The 14,629-nt window shown below is 30.9% G+C and overlaps 1 protein-coding gene across 2 annotated transcripts in view; it reads right to left on the bottom strand.

Moving 5' to 3' along the window:
- LOC118195342 (uncharacterized) overlaps window positions 1-14,629 on the bottom strand; it is a 123,160-nt gene that overhangs the window by 33,066 nt on the left and 75,465 nt on the right. The window contains exons 3-4 of one of the 2 annotated variants that reach the window (XM_085817199.1): window positions 11,998-12,099; window positions 6,149-6,241 (exon numbers count right to left, since the gene is read on the bottom strand). The gene's annotated coding sequence lies outside the window, so the exon portion shown is untranslated. The remainder of the gene's footprint in view (window positions 1-6,148; window positions 6,242-11,997; window positions 12,100-14,629) is intronic. The other variant, XM_085817200.1, reaches the window with a different exon arrangement.

The raw sequence follows: 14,629 nt of genomic DNA, 5'->3' as shown, positions 1-14,629 counted from the left end.
ATTTCACAAATGTGAGAATGATGAAATGCTAAACATTACTACCAGAATGGTTTAAATTTGCAATCACATTCACTAATCAATCTTACTACTTCAGGGTTCATAGCCACATTTTAGTTAAAAAAATAAGCACCTATAAGCCCTTTTCAAGCACATTTTAAGAAAAAAATAAGCACCTGTCTATAATTACATTATACACAACTGCATAAACCTTAAAAGAAAAATTAGACTTGCAATTTAAAATATGAGCAATTCAATATTTATTAAGAGAATGAGCATTACCTCAACAATGAAAAACAATTAACTTTTTTTAAAATTTTAAATGACAGTTCAATTTACAGAATTAGTTTACAATGAGAGAAAAAAAAAAAAAAACTATGCAGAACTAAACTATATTAGGAGATTTAATGATGAAATTTCAGTTCAAAATATAGAAAATAAATAATAATAAGCCATATTAATTGTATTCGCTTGGCACCTAATAATAAATACAATTTATTTTTCCACTCATATTAATATTTAAATAATTTAACTTAAATAAAAATTCTGAACATTTTCTAAATTTTCATTGCATAACAGTTTTCCCTTAACATATATTCCAAGCAAAGTAATTTAAGTAAAAAAGAGGAACATTTCTGAAATCAGGAGACGGGAAATTGCTTCATGTAGTCATCCTTTAACAGTAAAAGCTTAACTAACCCGCATACTCGGAAATTGTCGAATATTCCGTATAGTCGAGCGTAACTGGAAAAAGAGGAGGGGGGGGGGAGATTGTAGTCGTTCTTTAGATTTCTCGGCTAAATAAATGATTTTGACATTTCGATATGTGCATCACATAAAAATTGACCAACGGAGGAAATATTCTGCTTAGAAAGAACAGTAAAACTTTTTTAAGTGTTCATAAATAAATCTCAGACTGAACATCAAAATTAATTATCTCTGCAAAATACCACAAACGTTATTGCGCAACACGTGCGGCGTAATTCTTCCATACGTGAGACTATGATATTACGCAATCGGAATCAACAGCTGCCAATATTCGGAGAATAAAGAACTAAATAAAGGAAAAGAAAGAGACTTACTAATCTGGGGTGTTTTTGATTCTAATTTTGAACAGAACGTTAAATTTCTGGAATAGAATCATTCTTCGCTTGGGTTGGGTAGACGGCAAAACTTTCAGTTTTTTTCAATACAGATTGGACAGTGACCAAAAAAAAAAAAAAAAAAAAAAGTTCGCTGCTTCAATATTAGAGATTTTGCAGAGAAAGGGGAGAACCTCCCAACCTCCGTACTGTATAATGTATTGGGAAGGGGGGGAAAAAAAAAAAAAAAAAAAATTATGACTATTCGATTACTCTCCTTTTATTTAAGCCATTCTGAATATTATTCCTTAGAAAGCTAATTTGTGTAAAAATACACCCATTTTTCGAAGTTTATCGAAACTTCAGCAGCTACTGCAACTATATTATTATAAATATTCATACATATGCTCATAATATAAGCATAACGATCATAATAAACACGAATATGAACTGACCACGCGGAACGAGAATGTAAATTATTAAAATCTTGATAGAAATTTAAAAGTGTGTAGTATTTGGGTGGGAGGAAAAGAATACCGAATGCACTGGAATTTTCTACGGTTTTCGCAATTCTTTGACCAATAGAACGACGTGCACCTGTCTGTACTCTCACGCACACCATAGGTTACGTTAATGCAGAGAAAGGGAGAAAAGCTATTTCTGGGAGTATGATTCACCATCTGACTTTCCATTATAAGGAAGAAATGTTGTTTATATAGTTTCAGCTTTTGGTACGGAGAAAATGCACGTTCATTAACAAAAAGCACTAAAAGCAAAAAATAAGCACTAAAAACAAAAAAATAAGGGCTTTAAAGAAAAAGTAAGCACCTATAAGAGCCCTTATATTTTATTTTCAAATATAAGAACTTATAAGCACTTGTAAGGACCACTATGAACCCTGTACTTGTATGCCAAAATAATAATTTAGCAGATCATATTTCTGCTTGCAATTTCTTACCTAAACACCATGGAACAAAGTTTTTCTCTCAAATAACTCATCACTAGTGATGAAAAGTATAATCTGCATAGCAACATTATTTGAAAATGATTACAATTAAAATAGGGTAAACAAGCACAGAAAATTAAATAGAAAGTCATACTGTGTACTTCTTGCAAATGGATTATGTCATAAATTACAAGTCATTGCCACCAAATTCCATAAAGTATTACTCACAGATGGCCAAACTACAGGAAACAACAGACAGAAAAATAATATTTTGGGGGTGAGTGGGAGGAGAAGACTTTGCAAAAATTGTTGCAATTGGTTGGGATGTTTTTAATGCATCTGCCATATTGCTTAGGTTTCTGATTATCATCTGTTTACAGCTTTCCAGAATGGATTACCAGATTTACCAGATTTGAAAATCTGCAAAAACCAATCAGATAAGTTTTTGCTAATGAGTCCTTAAGAATTCTATGAAAGAGGAAACTTTCAGTTTACAGAACAAAACAGCATGAACCTGTTTCTGAATTTCCAAATAAATGATTATTTATTTAAAATAAGGGGGGGGGGGCAAATACAATACAAAGTGCAAGATCTGGAATCAAGAGAACTTTTAGTCTAGATTTTGGAAAGTACAGGATTTTAGATTAGTTTAAGTCTAGTAAGATGACATGGAGACATAACAACATCAAAGTCAAACAAAAGAATGTTTATTCCCTGCTGTGGCACCAGGTGGCAAAAATTTATAATTTAGAGGAACACTGAACAGCAAAAATAAAGGATGGCAAAATTTTTAGAATTTCAGAGAGACCCTGGGATGCAAAGGCACTAAGCAGAAAAATACGTAGTGCCTTTCCCCAACCATTCATGTGCTAGAAGTGTCATCCTGGTCAATATCAGTACACCATCAGTTAATCTATTTATTATTGACTTCCTATCCAATGTGAAAATGGCATGCAAGGAGTTGGAGGAAAAAAACCGCATTTATGAGAAATCAACTCCCTTTTGTTGGGTATATTCTCCATTTCTAGATTTTATAATTGGGAATTTTAAATTATATTTTATTTTTTTGGCTGGAGTGGAGGCACAGATATTAGATCATTCCAGATATTGAGCGTCCTGATTTCAGACTTAGTACAGTATATGTTACAACATAATATTTCTTGAAAACCTATACAGATAGAAGAAAATGGTACAAATGCAATATACATCTAATTATATTTTGATTACTCACAAAAAATCTCAATATGCAACTTAACATTAAGTACGAGGGCTATCCAGAAAGTAGATTACGTTTTGGAATAAAAAAATAAACAAAGTATAGGAAACAAATTTTATTATATACAGATGAAAGCCACACTCAAATACTACTTTTCTACATAGTCACCATACAAATTAAGGCATTTATCGTAGCGATGTACGAGCTTGGAAATTCCTTCGTCGAAAAATTCGGCCGCCTGCGCCTTCAACCACTTCGTTACCTCTTCTTGCCTTCCATCTTGCACAAAACTTGTGGTAACCAAGCTTTTCGCTGATGATTTCGTGCAACAAACTTCGCGAAATTTGTGGAAAACTCAAAGAAAGTTCCGTTATTGTGAAATTTCGATTTTCACGGACTTTAGCATTGACTTTTTCGAGAAGTTCGGCGGTCACTATGCTGGGTCTCCCACTTCGATCTTCGTCGTGAACATTGGTTCGGCCATTTTGAAATCTTATGACCCACTGACGCACTCCACCTTCAGTGATAATGTTGTCCCCATACACTTCACGAAGCTGCCGATAGATTTCTATCGGTTTACAGTTTTTTGCAGTCAGAAACCTTATTACTGAGTACACCTCGCAGCTCGCAGGATTTTCAATTAACGCAGACATTTCAAACCGTCACAGTATCTGAACGGAGCACAGCACGAACCTCTCACTAGCACGGCTAGATGCAGACTGAGCTGCGCAACGCTCTGACCCCAAGATGGCCGCGCTAGCCCCGCCCCTAGCGGACACAGACGGAAACGTAATATACTTCCTGGATGGCCCTCGTATTATGTTACTTAATTTTTTTTTTTAATTTAATGTTGCACACACAATCCTCATTAGCATAGGATTTTATCAAATTCATCAAAGCAAGCAGTTAGTTACAAAAAATTAAATTACGTAGTTAAATATCCTTATTCATAATAAATTTATATATATTTTTTATTTCTAAAAAATATTTATTAAAAACACTAAGAACATTTTACAGCAGTTATAATTAATGATATTGATTCTAAAATGATATTAGTATAATTATACATTAAAAGATACAAAATATTTATACGCTCTCTTGAAAAATTTCCAGATATTTTAGCTTATATCAATTTCCTATTTTTAGCATCTTTTCTAAGTTTACTTGTTTCAATAAATGAATCAATTTTCCTATTTGACAAATGTGCCATTAGTCTTTGTTTCATTTCCTAATTTATTAATATTTCAACAATGTACATCTGTAAACTTCTCTCTTTTATAAAATCAATTTCTTCAATGAGTTTCCTCTTCATTTTATAATTTTTAGATATAATTAAAGATTTCTGTTATCCTGAAGAACTGCTTATACTTAGAATGTGTAGAAGGAACTGTTAATTTCTTCAATAATATAAATACTGAGAATAAATATGAAATGATATAAGGTCAGGGTCAGTGCTAGAGCCAGTGTGGCAGAATTTTTAGAATTTAGTGAAGCACTTAGCAACAAAATCTAGGGATGGCAAAATTTTCAGACTGTGGGACAGACACTGAGGTATGTGTGATGCACTGAGACATATAAGATGAATCTTTAAATAAATAATTGGTTTACAATTTTCTTTGCTTGCATCAATGACTGAGTGTAGTGGAAAATAAAGAGAAGATAAACATGTTAAGAGAAAGACTTCTGGAATCAAAAGGAGAAAATTTAAATAATTTTGTTTTCACTGCTCTTCCAAAAATTCTTCAAAAGATATGAAATTCGTCACAAATTTTCCTTGAAACACGTCCATTATGTGTTACTACCACAAAGACATTTTTCTGGAATTGCAGATCTATAAATCTTGCCTTTAAATCCTTCTACATCTTTTAAAATGCTAGGTCCCTACAAACTTTGTAAGAGCTTAAAGCTAGAAGACTTTTAAGGAGGAAGAAGTAAAAAAGGTCAAAAACTCTTATTATGAAAAAATGTAAAAGAAGACAATTGAAATTCATTTTAAAATGATTACACTCGCTTTTTTGGTTTTATTCTAAAAAGTGATTCAGAAACTGCGCTTTATATTCACACATTTATTTTATTATTATTATTATTTTATTTGTCTCGCTAATAACCCATAGTCCCATAATACGTTACGGGACCATTATGTCTCCATGAGAGAATAAAAATGTTTTACTTAACGTTATTTGTTGACGATAATTTTAATATATTATTTTTATATTTCTCAATGTTTGGGAAAAAAATTTCACAACTCTCTGAGTAAAAATTTTTGTATACAAACTGATACTGAAATCGCCACATTGTTGATGAGTTGACAAATTTAGCACCACATAATGAAAGAACTCACATTTAAAAAAGAAAAAAAAAAAATTTTGGTGCGATATTATTTTATGAATTCTGAACAAAAAGGAAATAATTTTGAAATGTTTATGCTTAAATCAAGGCAACGCCTCATACCTAAAACTCTATCCACCATTAAATAATAGTAAAGAATTCAAACATTAACTTATAAAATACGTATTTGTCAATGCATCCCCCCCAAAAAAAATATTCCTCCAAAATGTAATTCACACTCAAATTGGGGATAATAATAATAATAATAATAAAATAAAAAAATAAAAAAATTCAAGAACCAAAAATTGTTTCCAAAAAAACTATGGACTTTAAATACCACATGAACCCTGTTCACTCACAGTGTTAAGCAACTAACGGAACAGACTACAATACTTTAACCAAAATTAAATTTTAAAGTTTCTACTGAAATTTTACATTTTTGTGTACTTACATAAATATTATTTACTTAAATACTATCGTACTTACATAAATATGAAAAATAATTAATCATATTGTTGTTGCAGCATAATTCAACACATTACAAAATTTTAAAATGAAATAAGGAGATTAGTAACTTACAAATTTTGGTGTCAGATATCACAAAAGTATGAGATCCTTGGAAAGGTAACCTTTTCAAGTATGGCCTTGTTCAGAAATTTATTTGACAACTCTCTGGGAGGAAGAGTGATTAAGTATTTAAAAATTACAGATAAAACATTATTTCAATTTACACACATACACATATATATTTAAATTTAGGCATCTTGTTCCAACAATAAAAAAACAATAGCTGCAGATGTTATTTTAAAAACTATTTGACATTTATGAAATAGAGTCAATATCATCTTCTAGGATGTATAATACTTTTTTACATTAGTATAGTTTTCCATTCTAAGCCGTTAAATAAAATCACAGCAAACAATTAGGGAAATGCTCCCTGTGTAAAATCCAGGGCTGTGGAGTTGGAATCGGGCAGATTTTGGGGTAAAAGGAGTCGGAGCTGGAGTCGCTAAAAAAGATCGACTCTGACTACAGTTTTTGTTGGACAGTTTGAATTTGAAATGAAATTAAAATGAATTGAAAAAAATAATGACAAGCTGAGCTATTATTTTTATTTATGGACTATATTTATTAATAGTTATTTTCTATTTTATTGACATATTAATTAATAAATACAGGGGAGGAGAATGGATGTGATATTTGCCATTAATGATTAAACTGATTTATTTAGTTTCAAATCTCACTGGTAAATTTAGGTAAGCAACAATGGCAGCAAGATCTCCCAAAATTGATGCCAAAATTGAAGCGAGCAGGAAAAGAAGCAATTATGGATCAAGCAATGCAATAAGGAAGTACATTTTTGATAATAAAGAGGTTGTTAGAATTACGAACTTTTTCAGAAGATGTAGATAACCCTAATGTTTCACTAACAGAAAGGTTGTGGAATGATCTTGCAGAATTGAAAACTCTTCTTTCTACACCCCATACAGCCACAAAAAAGCTGCAATCTGAAGAATTGACAGGAAGCGAGAATGGAAGAATGTGATGTTTGTTCTTTCTGAAATAGAGTGTTTATTGCAGAAGGAATCATTTCTTCAATGAAGACTCACAAAGAAAAGAAAAACTAGTTTGCTAGATGATGAGATCTTGCTGAGTTCAATATATGTAGATCCGAAACATCGAATTTTCTTGGATGACAAATAAATTAAAAAGGCAAAGAAAGTTATCTATGAACTTTCATTAAGGATGGAATTATTCTTAGAACAATTGGAGAGTGTGAATCAGGACAGCCAAACTGCAGACATTGCAATTGAGTCTCTATCATCCTCTGCCAGTGATGAATTAGATTTTGAGAAATATTTTTGGATAATATTGAAAAAGCTAAGGCATAGTGAATGAAAATAAAGAGCCAAGAGCCTTTAGATATAAAAATGAAAAGATACAAACAAGATTTCTACACGACCTTTGAAGAAATACAGAAATGTGACTGCGCTTGCAAGACACCTCTTTTAGAAATTATAAAAATATATCCTGAAAAGTTAAAAGAAGTAGCCCTAACAATAACAGCTCTTCCTCCTACCAGGTTGTTCAATAAGTTCGTGGAACGGAAATGAAGAAACCAATTTTTATTTGTAAAAATGACTTCATTTTTCAACGTAGTTTCAATGAACTTCAATATACTTATTCCAACGGTCTTCTAATTTATGGATCCCTTGACTGTAGTGGTTTTTCGGCAGCTCTGCAAAATATCCCTCCACGACAGCTATTACCTCTTCGTTTGAAGAAAATCGTTTTCTACAGAGATATTGCTTGAGGTGTGGGAAGAGCCAGAAGTCGGAGGGAGCTAAATCTGGCAAATAGGCTGGATGTTGCAACAATTCGTACTTCAATTTAGTTATTTTAGCAATGGTTTTTTGAGCTGTGTGTGCAGGTGCGTTATCTTGGTGGAAAATTATTTTCTTCTTCTGTAATCCGGGTCTTTTTTCACGAATTTTTTCATCTAATTGATTGAAAAGGTTACAATAATAATTCGAATTGTTTTGCCAGTTTGAAGGTAATCTATAAACAAAATTCCTTTCGCATCCCAAAAAGCTGATGCTAACACCTTCTTGGCTGATTTTTGCACACGAACTCTCTTCGGCGTCGAAGAGCCGGGTTCACACCACTCCTTAGCCTCTTGTTTTGATTCAGGATCATCATGATGGTAGACCCAAGTCTCATCCATTGTGATAAATTGACGGATAAAGTCGCTTTTATTCTTCTTAAAATGCTCCAAATGTTGCTGGCAAAGTCGCATCCGAATGTGTTTTTGCTCCATCGTTAGAGAATGCGGCACCCATTTTGCACAGAGTTTTTTGAAACCCAAATTAACACTCAAAATATTGCTCACTGTGCCCAATGAAAAGCCTAAAGCCTCTGTTAAATCTCTTTCAGTCAATCGACGGTCTTCTAATACCATATCTTGTATTTTTCCGATGATTTCTGGTGTTGATGCAGCTTTTTGACGTCCCTCTCGCGGATCGTCTTCAAGGTTGGTATGACCACTTTTGAATAAACTAGCCCATTTGCAAACCATTGTTTTTGAAGGAGCAGATTCACTCAACATATTCACCATTTCGGTATGAATTTCCATTGCCTTTAAACCTTTCTTTACAAAGAATTTGATAACTGCACGTTGCTAAATTTTATCCATACCTGAAAAAAGGCACAACACGTTAGATATAAAGGGCGGTTAAACAATGAATAAATTAACAGATCAAAATGAAACTTTTGACGTGTACCTAAGAAAGAACAAATATGAAAATGGTGTCGAAGTTTCAGGTCTAATATTGATAGATGGCACTCCACAAACTTATTGAACAACCTTGTACTCAAGTTAGTGTGGAAAGACTCTTCTCAGCTCTGAAGTTTATCAAGTCGGATCTATGGCCCTCCAACAAAGAAAATCTTCCCGAAGCTATACTGTTTCTTAGAAATAACTAATGCCAGTTTTTCCATTTCATAATAAATGCTAATAATATAAATAATTTCCTAAGACATCATTCCTGTAGCATCTATTATCTCATTTATATTAAAAAATAAGCTGTAACCCATGTGTATATGTTTTTATATATATACAAATTAAAGTAAAGTAAGTAAAAAAAAAAAAAAAAAAAAAAAAAAAAAAAACGATAAAAGACCTATGTGGTCAAAAACTTTGTGCACTGTGCTGCAAAATTCAGAATAAGGTTAAAAGAAAATTCCTAGTTTGTACGCTAAAAAGCCACTTAAATACTGTGGTTCTGTGAAAACATTAACATAAACAAAATAAGTTGCAATGAAATGTGTTACAAGAGGAAAAAATACAACATTTGAATATTTACAAGTAAAAATCAATACTAACAGTAAGCAATATGCTAATCAAATTAAGGTATATTTAAAACATTAGCAAAAGTACTAACAAATGATTTGAGCAAAAATATAAAAACTAAGAAGCGGTAAATGGTAGATTAGCCTAATTCAAATCTCATTATGGCTTTTAAGTGGAAATTATTTTTCAATGAATTTCGAATCAAGCTAACTCCATATCGTGTTTCGCTGAAACAGACAATTGAAACTGTACGAGAAACATTTTTTAATTAATTGAATAAACTTTGCCAATATCTTTAGTCTCAATTCTCTGTTCCAATTATATATATATATATATATATATAAACATATACACATAGGTTACAGCTTATTATATATATATATGAGGGAGTCGAGTCGGTCATTTTCCCTACAGACTCCACAGCCCAGGTAAAATCTGTTACAAAAATTATTTGGAAACCCTTTTTACATAATTTTTGGACTCCAGAAATGGAACTGCCAAATTAAAATGTCAATAAGAAATTAGAAGAATTTTCTAGGTAATAAAAATAATTTCCAAATGTTAAGAATATACAGATTTTTTCTAAACAATGAAATAACACTAATTCTTAAATGTAAATTGTAAAAAATACTAAGATGTAATTTTTTGGCGTTTTTTAACCCACTAAATGACCATGAGTTTGTCCCCATACTCCAAAATTTCCCAAAAGTTCATGTTTAAGATGCATTTTCTTGATTATAATTCTAAAATGATCTTTTTTATTTGTACCTCGACCCTTTTTTCCAATATATATGCTACTTTATTTGACTGTGATGTTGTTAGAAATTCTGAGCGCTCAGGTAAAACTTAAGCATAAAATATTATAAATTATCAAAGCTGCACTGTATGCTGTGGAATTAATTAAATAACAAAAAATTAAATCAAAAACAAGGTTAACAGTCTAACAGGAAGAACATACATGAAAACTGAAATAAAAATTAAAAAAAAATTAAATAACAAAAAATAATATATAATGCAACAAATTGTTGAAAATTCTTTCTTTTTCTTTGGGGAGGGGGAGCAGATGAAGAACTTTCAAAAAGCCACACTTCTGACTTATATACGCATGATTATTAATTCAAAAGGGGGAAAAAAAAAAAAAAAAAGCAAACAAACAAAAAATTTTAAAATATTCTGAAAGCTTGCAGATTTTATGGGATGACCAAAGAGGCACTTTTTTCATTTACACATGCATGCCTGTTTCAAGAGCATTTGTGCTAAAAATATTTAAAGACAGCTTACCTTTAGAATTTACAATAGATAATCTTGAGCACACTGAACAATAAAATGTTTTATTATTAAATAACTTCTTTATTAAAAAATTAATTAGGTTACAAAACAAAGAGGTTGAATAACATGAAACTTGAAAGGGACAGGCATTTCTGCCTATGATCATACATTTTAAGATTTATATCTAAAAAATTTCATTTGATTATTTTTTATATTTTGAATTATAGAAATATATTTATAGTCATCTTTATGCAATGCATTGCTCAAACTGAACTTTAAACATAATTTATCTTGGATTTTCTTTCTTTTCTTCCGGGACAGCATATGTAAGCAAAATTTGAAAATGGGACACAATATTTTGATTTATAAAGATTTTTAGCAGTATCAATATTGCAATTCACAATTTAATATATCTGAAGTCAAAATTTTTGAGGAAATGAATTTATTTTAGAAGAAATTTACTAAAAGTAAAATAAACAAGAAATTTAAAAAGTAATTTATGCAGAAAAGTTTCCAAATTGAAGAAGAAATGAAAAAAATGGAAGACTTATAATCTAGAATGAAAAAAGGAGAAAATTAAAAATGACAATATGGTTGAAGCTGGGAAAATATAACATGATATTGAATTAATTATTTCAATTTAAATAATTTGAATGGAATATGAAAAGAAAAATAAATAATGCATGAAATAATTCAACACATGGCAATTCTCCATGAAACTCCTTAGAATCAACCATATTCAGAAAATTAAAAATATTTGCACTGCTGTTGAAAACATTTACCAGAAATTCACTATCTCAAAATGAATGCGTAGTTGAAAATATCCTTATAAATATGTAACACTCTGACTATCTCTGTTAATAACAAATGGCTATTTTAGGCCTAGTATATGCCAAACAGATAAGAACTCTCACTGTTACTCACCTTTTTTCTTTTCACAACTTTTTCTATTCCTCATTACACACTTATTATTCTTCTTAAAATTCCTGTTTATATACATCTAAGTTTTATTTAATTTAATAACTTTAAAAAAAATTTTAATTTCTTTCTCCAACTTGCACTTTTTTTAAAAATTAATTTTTAAACATATAGTTTTCCAGTAACCAAAACTTAATTAGAACTACATTAATTCAAATAAAATTCATCCAGTTTTCTTAACCAGATGATTTCATTTGATGATTCTTCGTATCATTTTGCTATGACACATAGTGATGTAAAATTATAAAATTAAAAACCAGTTTTCTTTTGCATTACTGAAAAAGTTCTTTAATCTGAATTTGTGAATATAAAAGAAAAATTCTAATTTTACCCAATAAGCTGTCCTCTTTTATTACGAATTCAAAAATGTGTGCAGGCACATAAACGCCCAAGGCATGGTCCTCAAATATAAGAACGGTTTCACAGTCTGAACCTATGACAGACAAATTATTTAAATGAAGAATATGGATATAGAAATGTTTTAAAATTACTACAGCAATGAAGAAACATATATTACATATGCATTACAGTTTAACCCATTACCTGGCAAAAATGAATTTGCATAACACTTACTATAGTTATATGTAGTTTTAAATTTTTAAAGCTATCGTCTATAATTCAAAAGGCTTATAATCTCTAACATCTGATTTATGTACATAAACAATGATACTATATAGCTGAAGACACAAAAATTTCAAAAGAAATAATCTTCTTTTGTACATAAAGCACATAATTGTTCAAAGTTCATCAAAACATGCTGGGGAAAAAAAAAAAAAAAAAAAAAAAAAAAAAGATTGGCAATATATTCCTTTAACCTATCTAGATCATGCAGTAATCACCTATTAAATTTCAAGTTCCTTAGATTCTGGAATTGATAATAACAACCACGAACCTATAATTTGGTTTATTTACTTTTTAATAAACACAGAAAAAGATTGCTAGTTTTATTGCATTTTCAAAAGCTTTTTTCTTTACATCTAAATGACAATTCAGTTACTGTGATGTATATGTTTCATTTTATTTTGTGTATGATTGCTTTCATTCACAATCAATGCTTCATTTCTTTTATTCAAATACTGCATTTCTTCATTATTTTCTATAAAAATAACTTTTATCTTTTAAGTGCTATAAATCCACATATACATTCACATATAATCAATGAATATAATAAATAATATGTTTATAAGCTGAAACACACACATAACTGGTAAATAAGTTTTTTTTTTTTTTTTTTGCTTTCATGCTTATATTTGAACAAAATTTCTAGTATATGTAGCTGGAAGACAAACTTATGCAATTTCCTAGTTCATAACATTTAGACTTTACTGGAATTTCAAAAGGATTTGGGGGACAAAAAGTAGAGACTATTCTTAAATTCTTAATCTACAATTTATGAGTGGAAAGTTTCAAAGATTAGCATTAAAATTCAATATCGTGAGCTGGAGGCTGACTTTTTTTATGGGAAGACAAAAACTTTATAATGATATATTTGTAATGGTGCAATAATCTACAGCATAATATATTTTTATTGGTTTTATCCAAGTCTATAAAGAAAACAGCTACTGTAAAATATATGCCAAATTTCATTTATCGATCACAAATGAGATACTATTTCTTGATTAAATAAAAAAAAATTATTTCTTAAAAGACTAAAAAGAATTAAAATACTAAAAGCAATGTAAGAGTACAATCCTAAGAATACTTGTAAAATACAATAAAAGCTTGATTATCCAGAAAAGCTCAGGAATTGCTGAATGTGAATACAAGAAAATTTCAGTGAAATTCAAATGCTGCCAATCATGAAGGTGCAGATGCTGTCAAACTTGCACCAATCATTCTGGTTCAAATGTTAAAAGAACATACATTCCTTTTATTTAGCTGGATAATCAATGGATAATACGTATAAAAAATTTAATTGCTTATCATAACTTTCCATATTGCATTTCCATTGTTTATTCCTTTTCAGTAACACATAATGTCCATTGATGTACACCTTCCCTAATGCCACGATTTCATAACTTTGAAATGCATGCTGTTACAGAAGACAGTTTTCAAAATGCGAGGTAAAAACATGTAAAGAGCAATTAACTCTTATACTTCTTTACAAAAACTTAATGGATTTATAAAGAATTAATCAGGTTTACATAAAACCAAGTCAAAGACCTAATGAATGAAAGAGTGTTGTAATTACTGGCATTAAATCCCACTATTTGACAAAAGTATTCTACATATACCAGGTGGCCATAATTAAACTGACAGTGCTCACAGTGTTCTGTAGCGCCATCTATTAGCGAGAGTGACGCCACATTTTGTAGGAAGATTAAACAAGATGGGGGACGAAGGATTCCGCGAAAAAACAAATTAGTTCCAAAAGTCACCACTAGGGGAATATTTGGTGTTGTGTAATAGAAAATAGAGTGTTAATGAATGCAAATCAATATGGAAGTTAACTTTTATTTTGCATTCAAATGAGGTTCAATGTGGCTGCCGTTGTTGTGGACCACATATTGCATTCTGTGCACAGTATGCACAACAGCAGAAAGTAACATGTCTGCAGGAATCTTCCGTACAGTCCGTGATATGTTATCCTCCAACGTAGCCAGGTCCTGGACCACTCCTTGATAGACCTTGGACTTAAGGTAACTCCATAGCCAGAAGTCGCATGGGATAAGATCAAGCGACCGAGGTGGCTATGCAGTTGGAAAGTAGCGGCTAATGACTCTTTCTGTTGTGAATTTCTGTCGTAGAATCTGTTGCATCCATACAGCAACAAGTGAAGGGGCTCCATCTTGCATGAAAATGATTTCCCCCAGGCATTGTCTTTGCTGAAGTGCCGGAATGACAAAGCTGTTCAACATGTGGCAATATTTCTCTCCGATAACACCCCCACCGACTAACTTGTCAATCGAAATTTTTTCGTTTTCACTAACCTCTCTGTCACATTCTTCATGTTTTTATCCATT

The sequence above is a fragment of the Stegodyphus dumicola genome, chromosome 5 (assembly GCF_044657685.1).
Source record: "Stegodyphus dumicola isolate Sdum_Otavi_A_Nest chromosome 5, ASM4465768v1".
Lineage (NCBI taxonomy): Eukaryota > Metazoa > Arthropoda > Arachnida > Araneae > Eresidae > Stegodyphus > Stegodyphus dumicola.
Note: the sequence above shows the minus strand (reverse complement) of the source record. Positions and strands in the feature narration are given on the sequence as shown.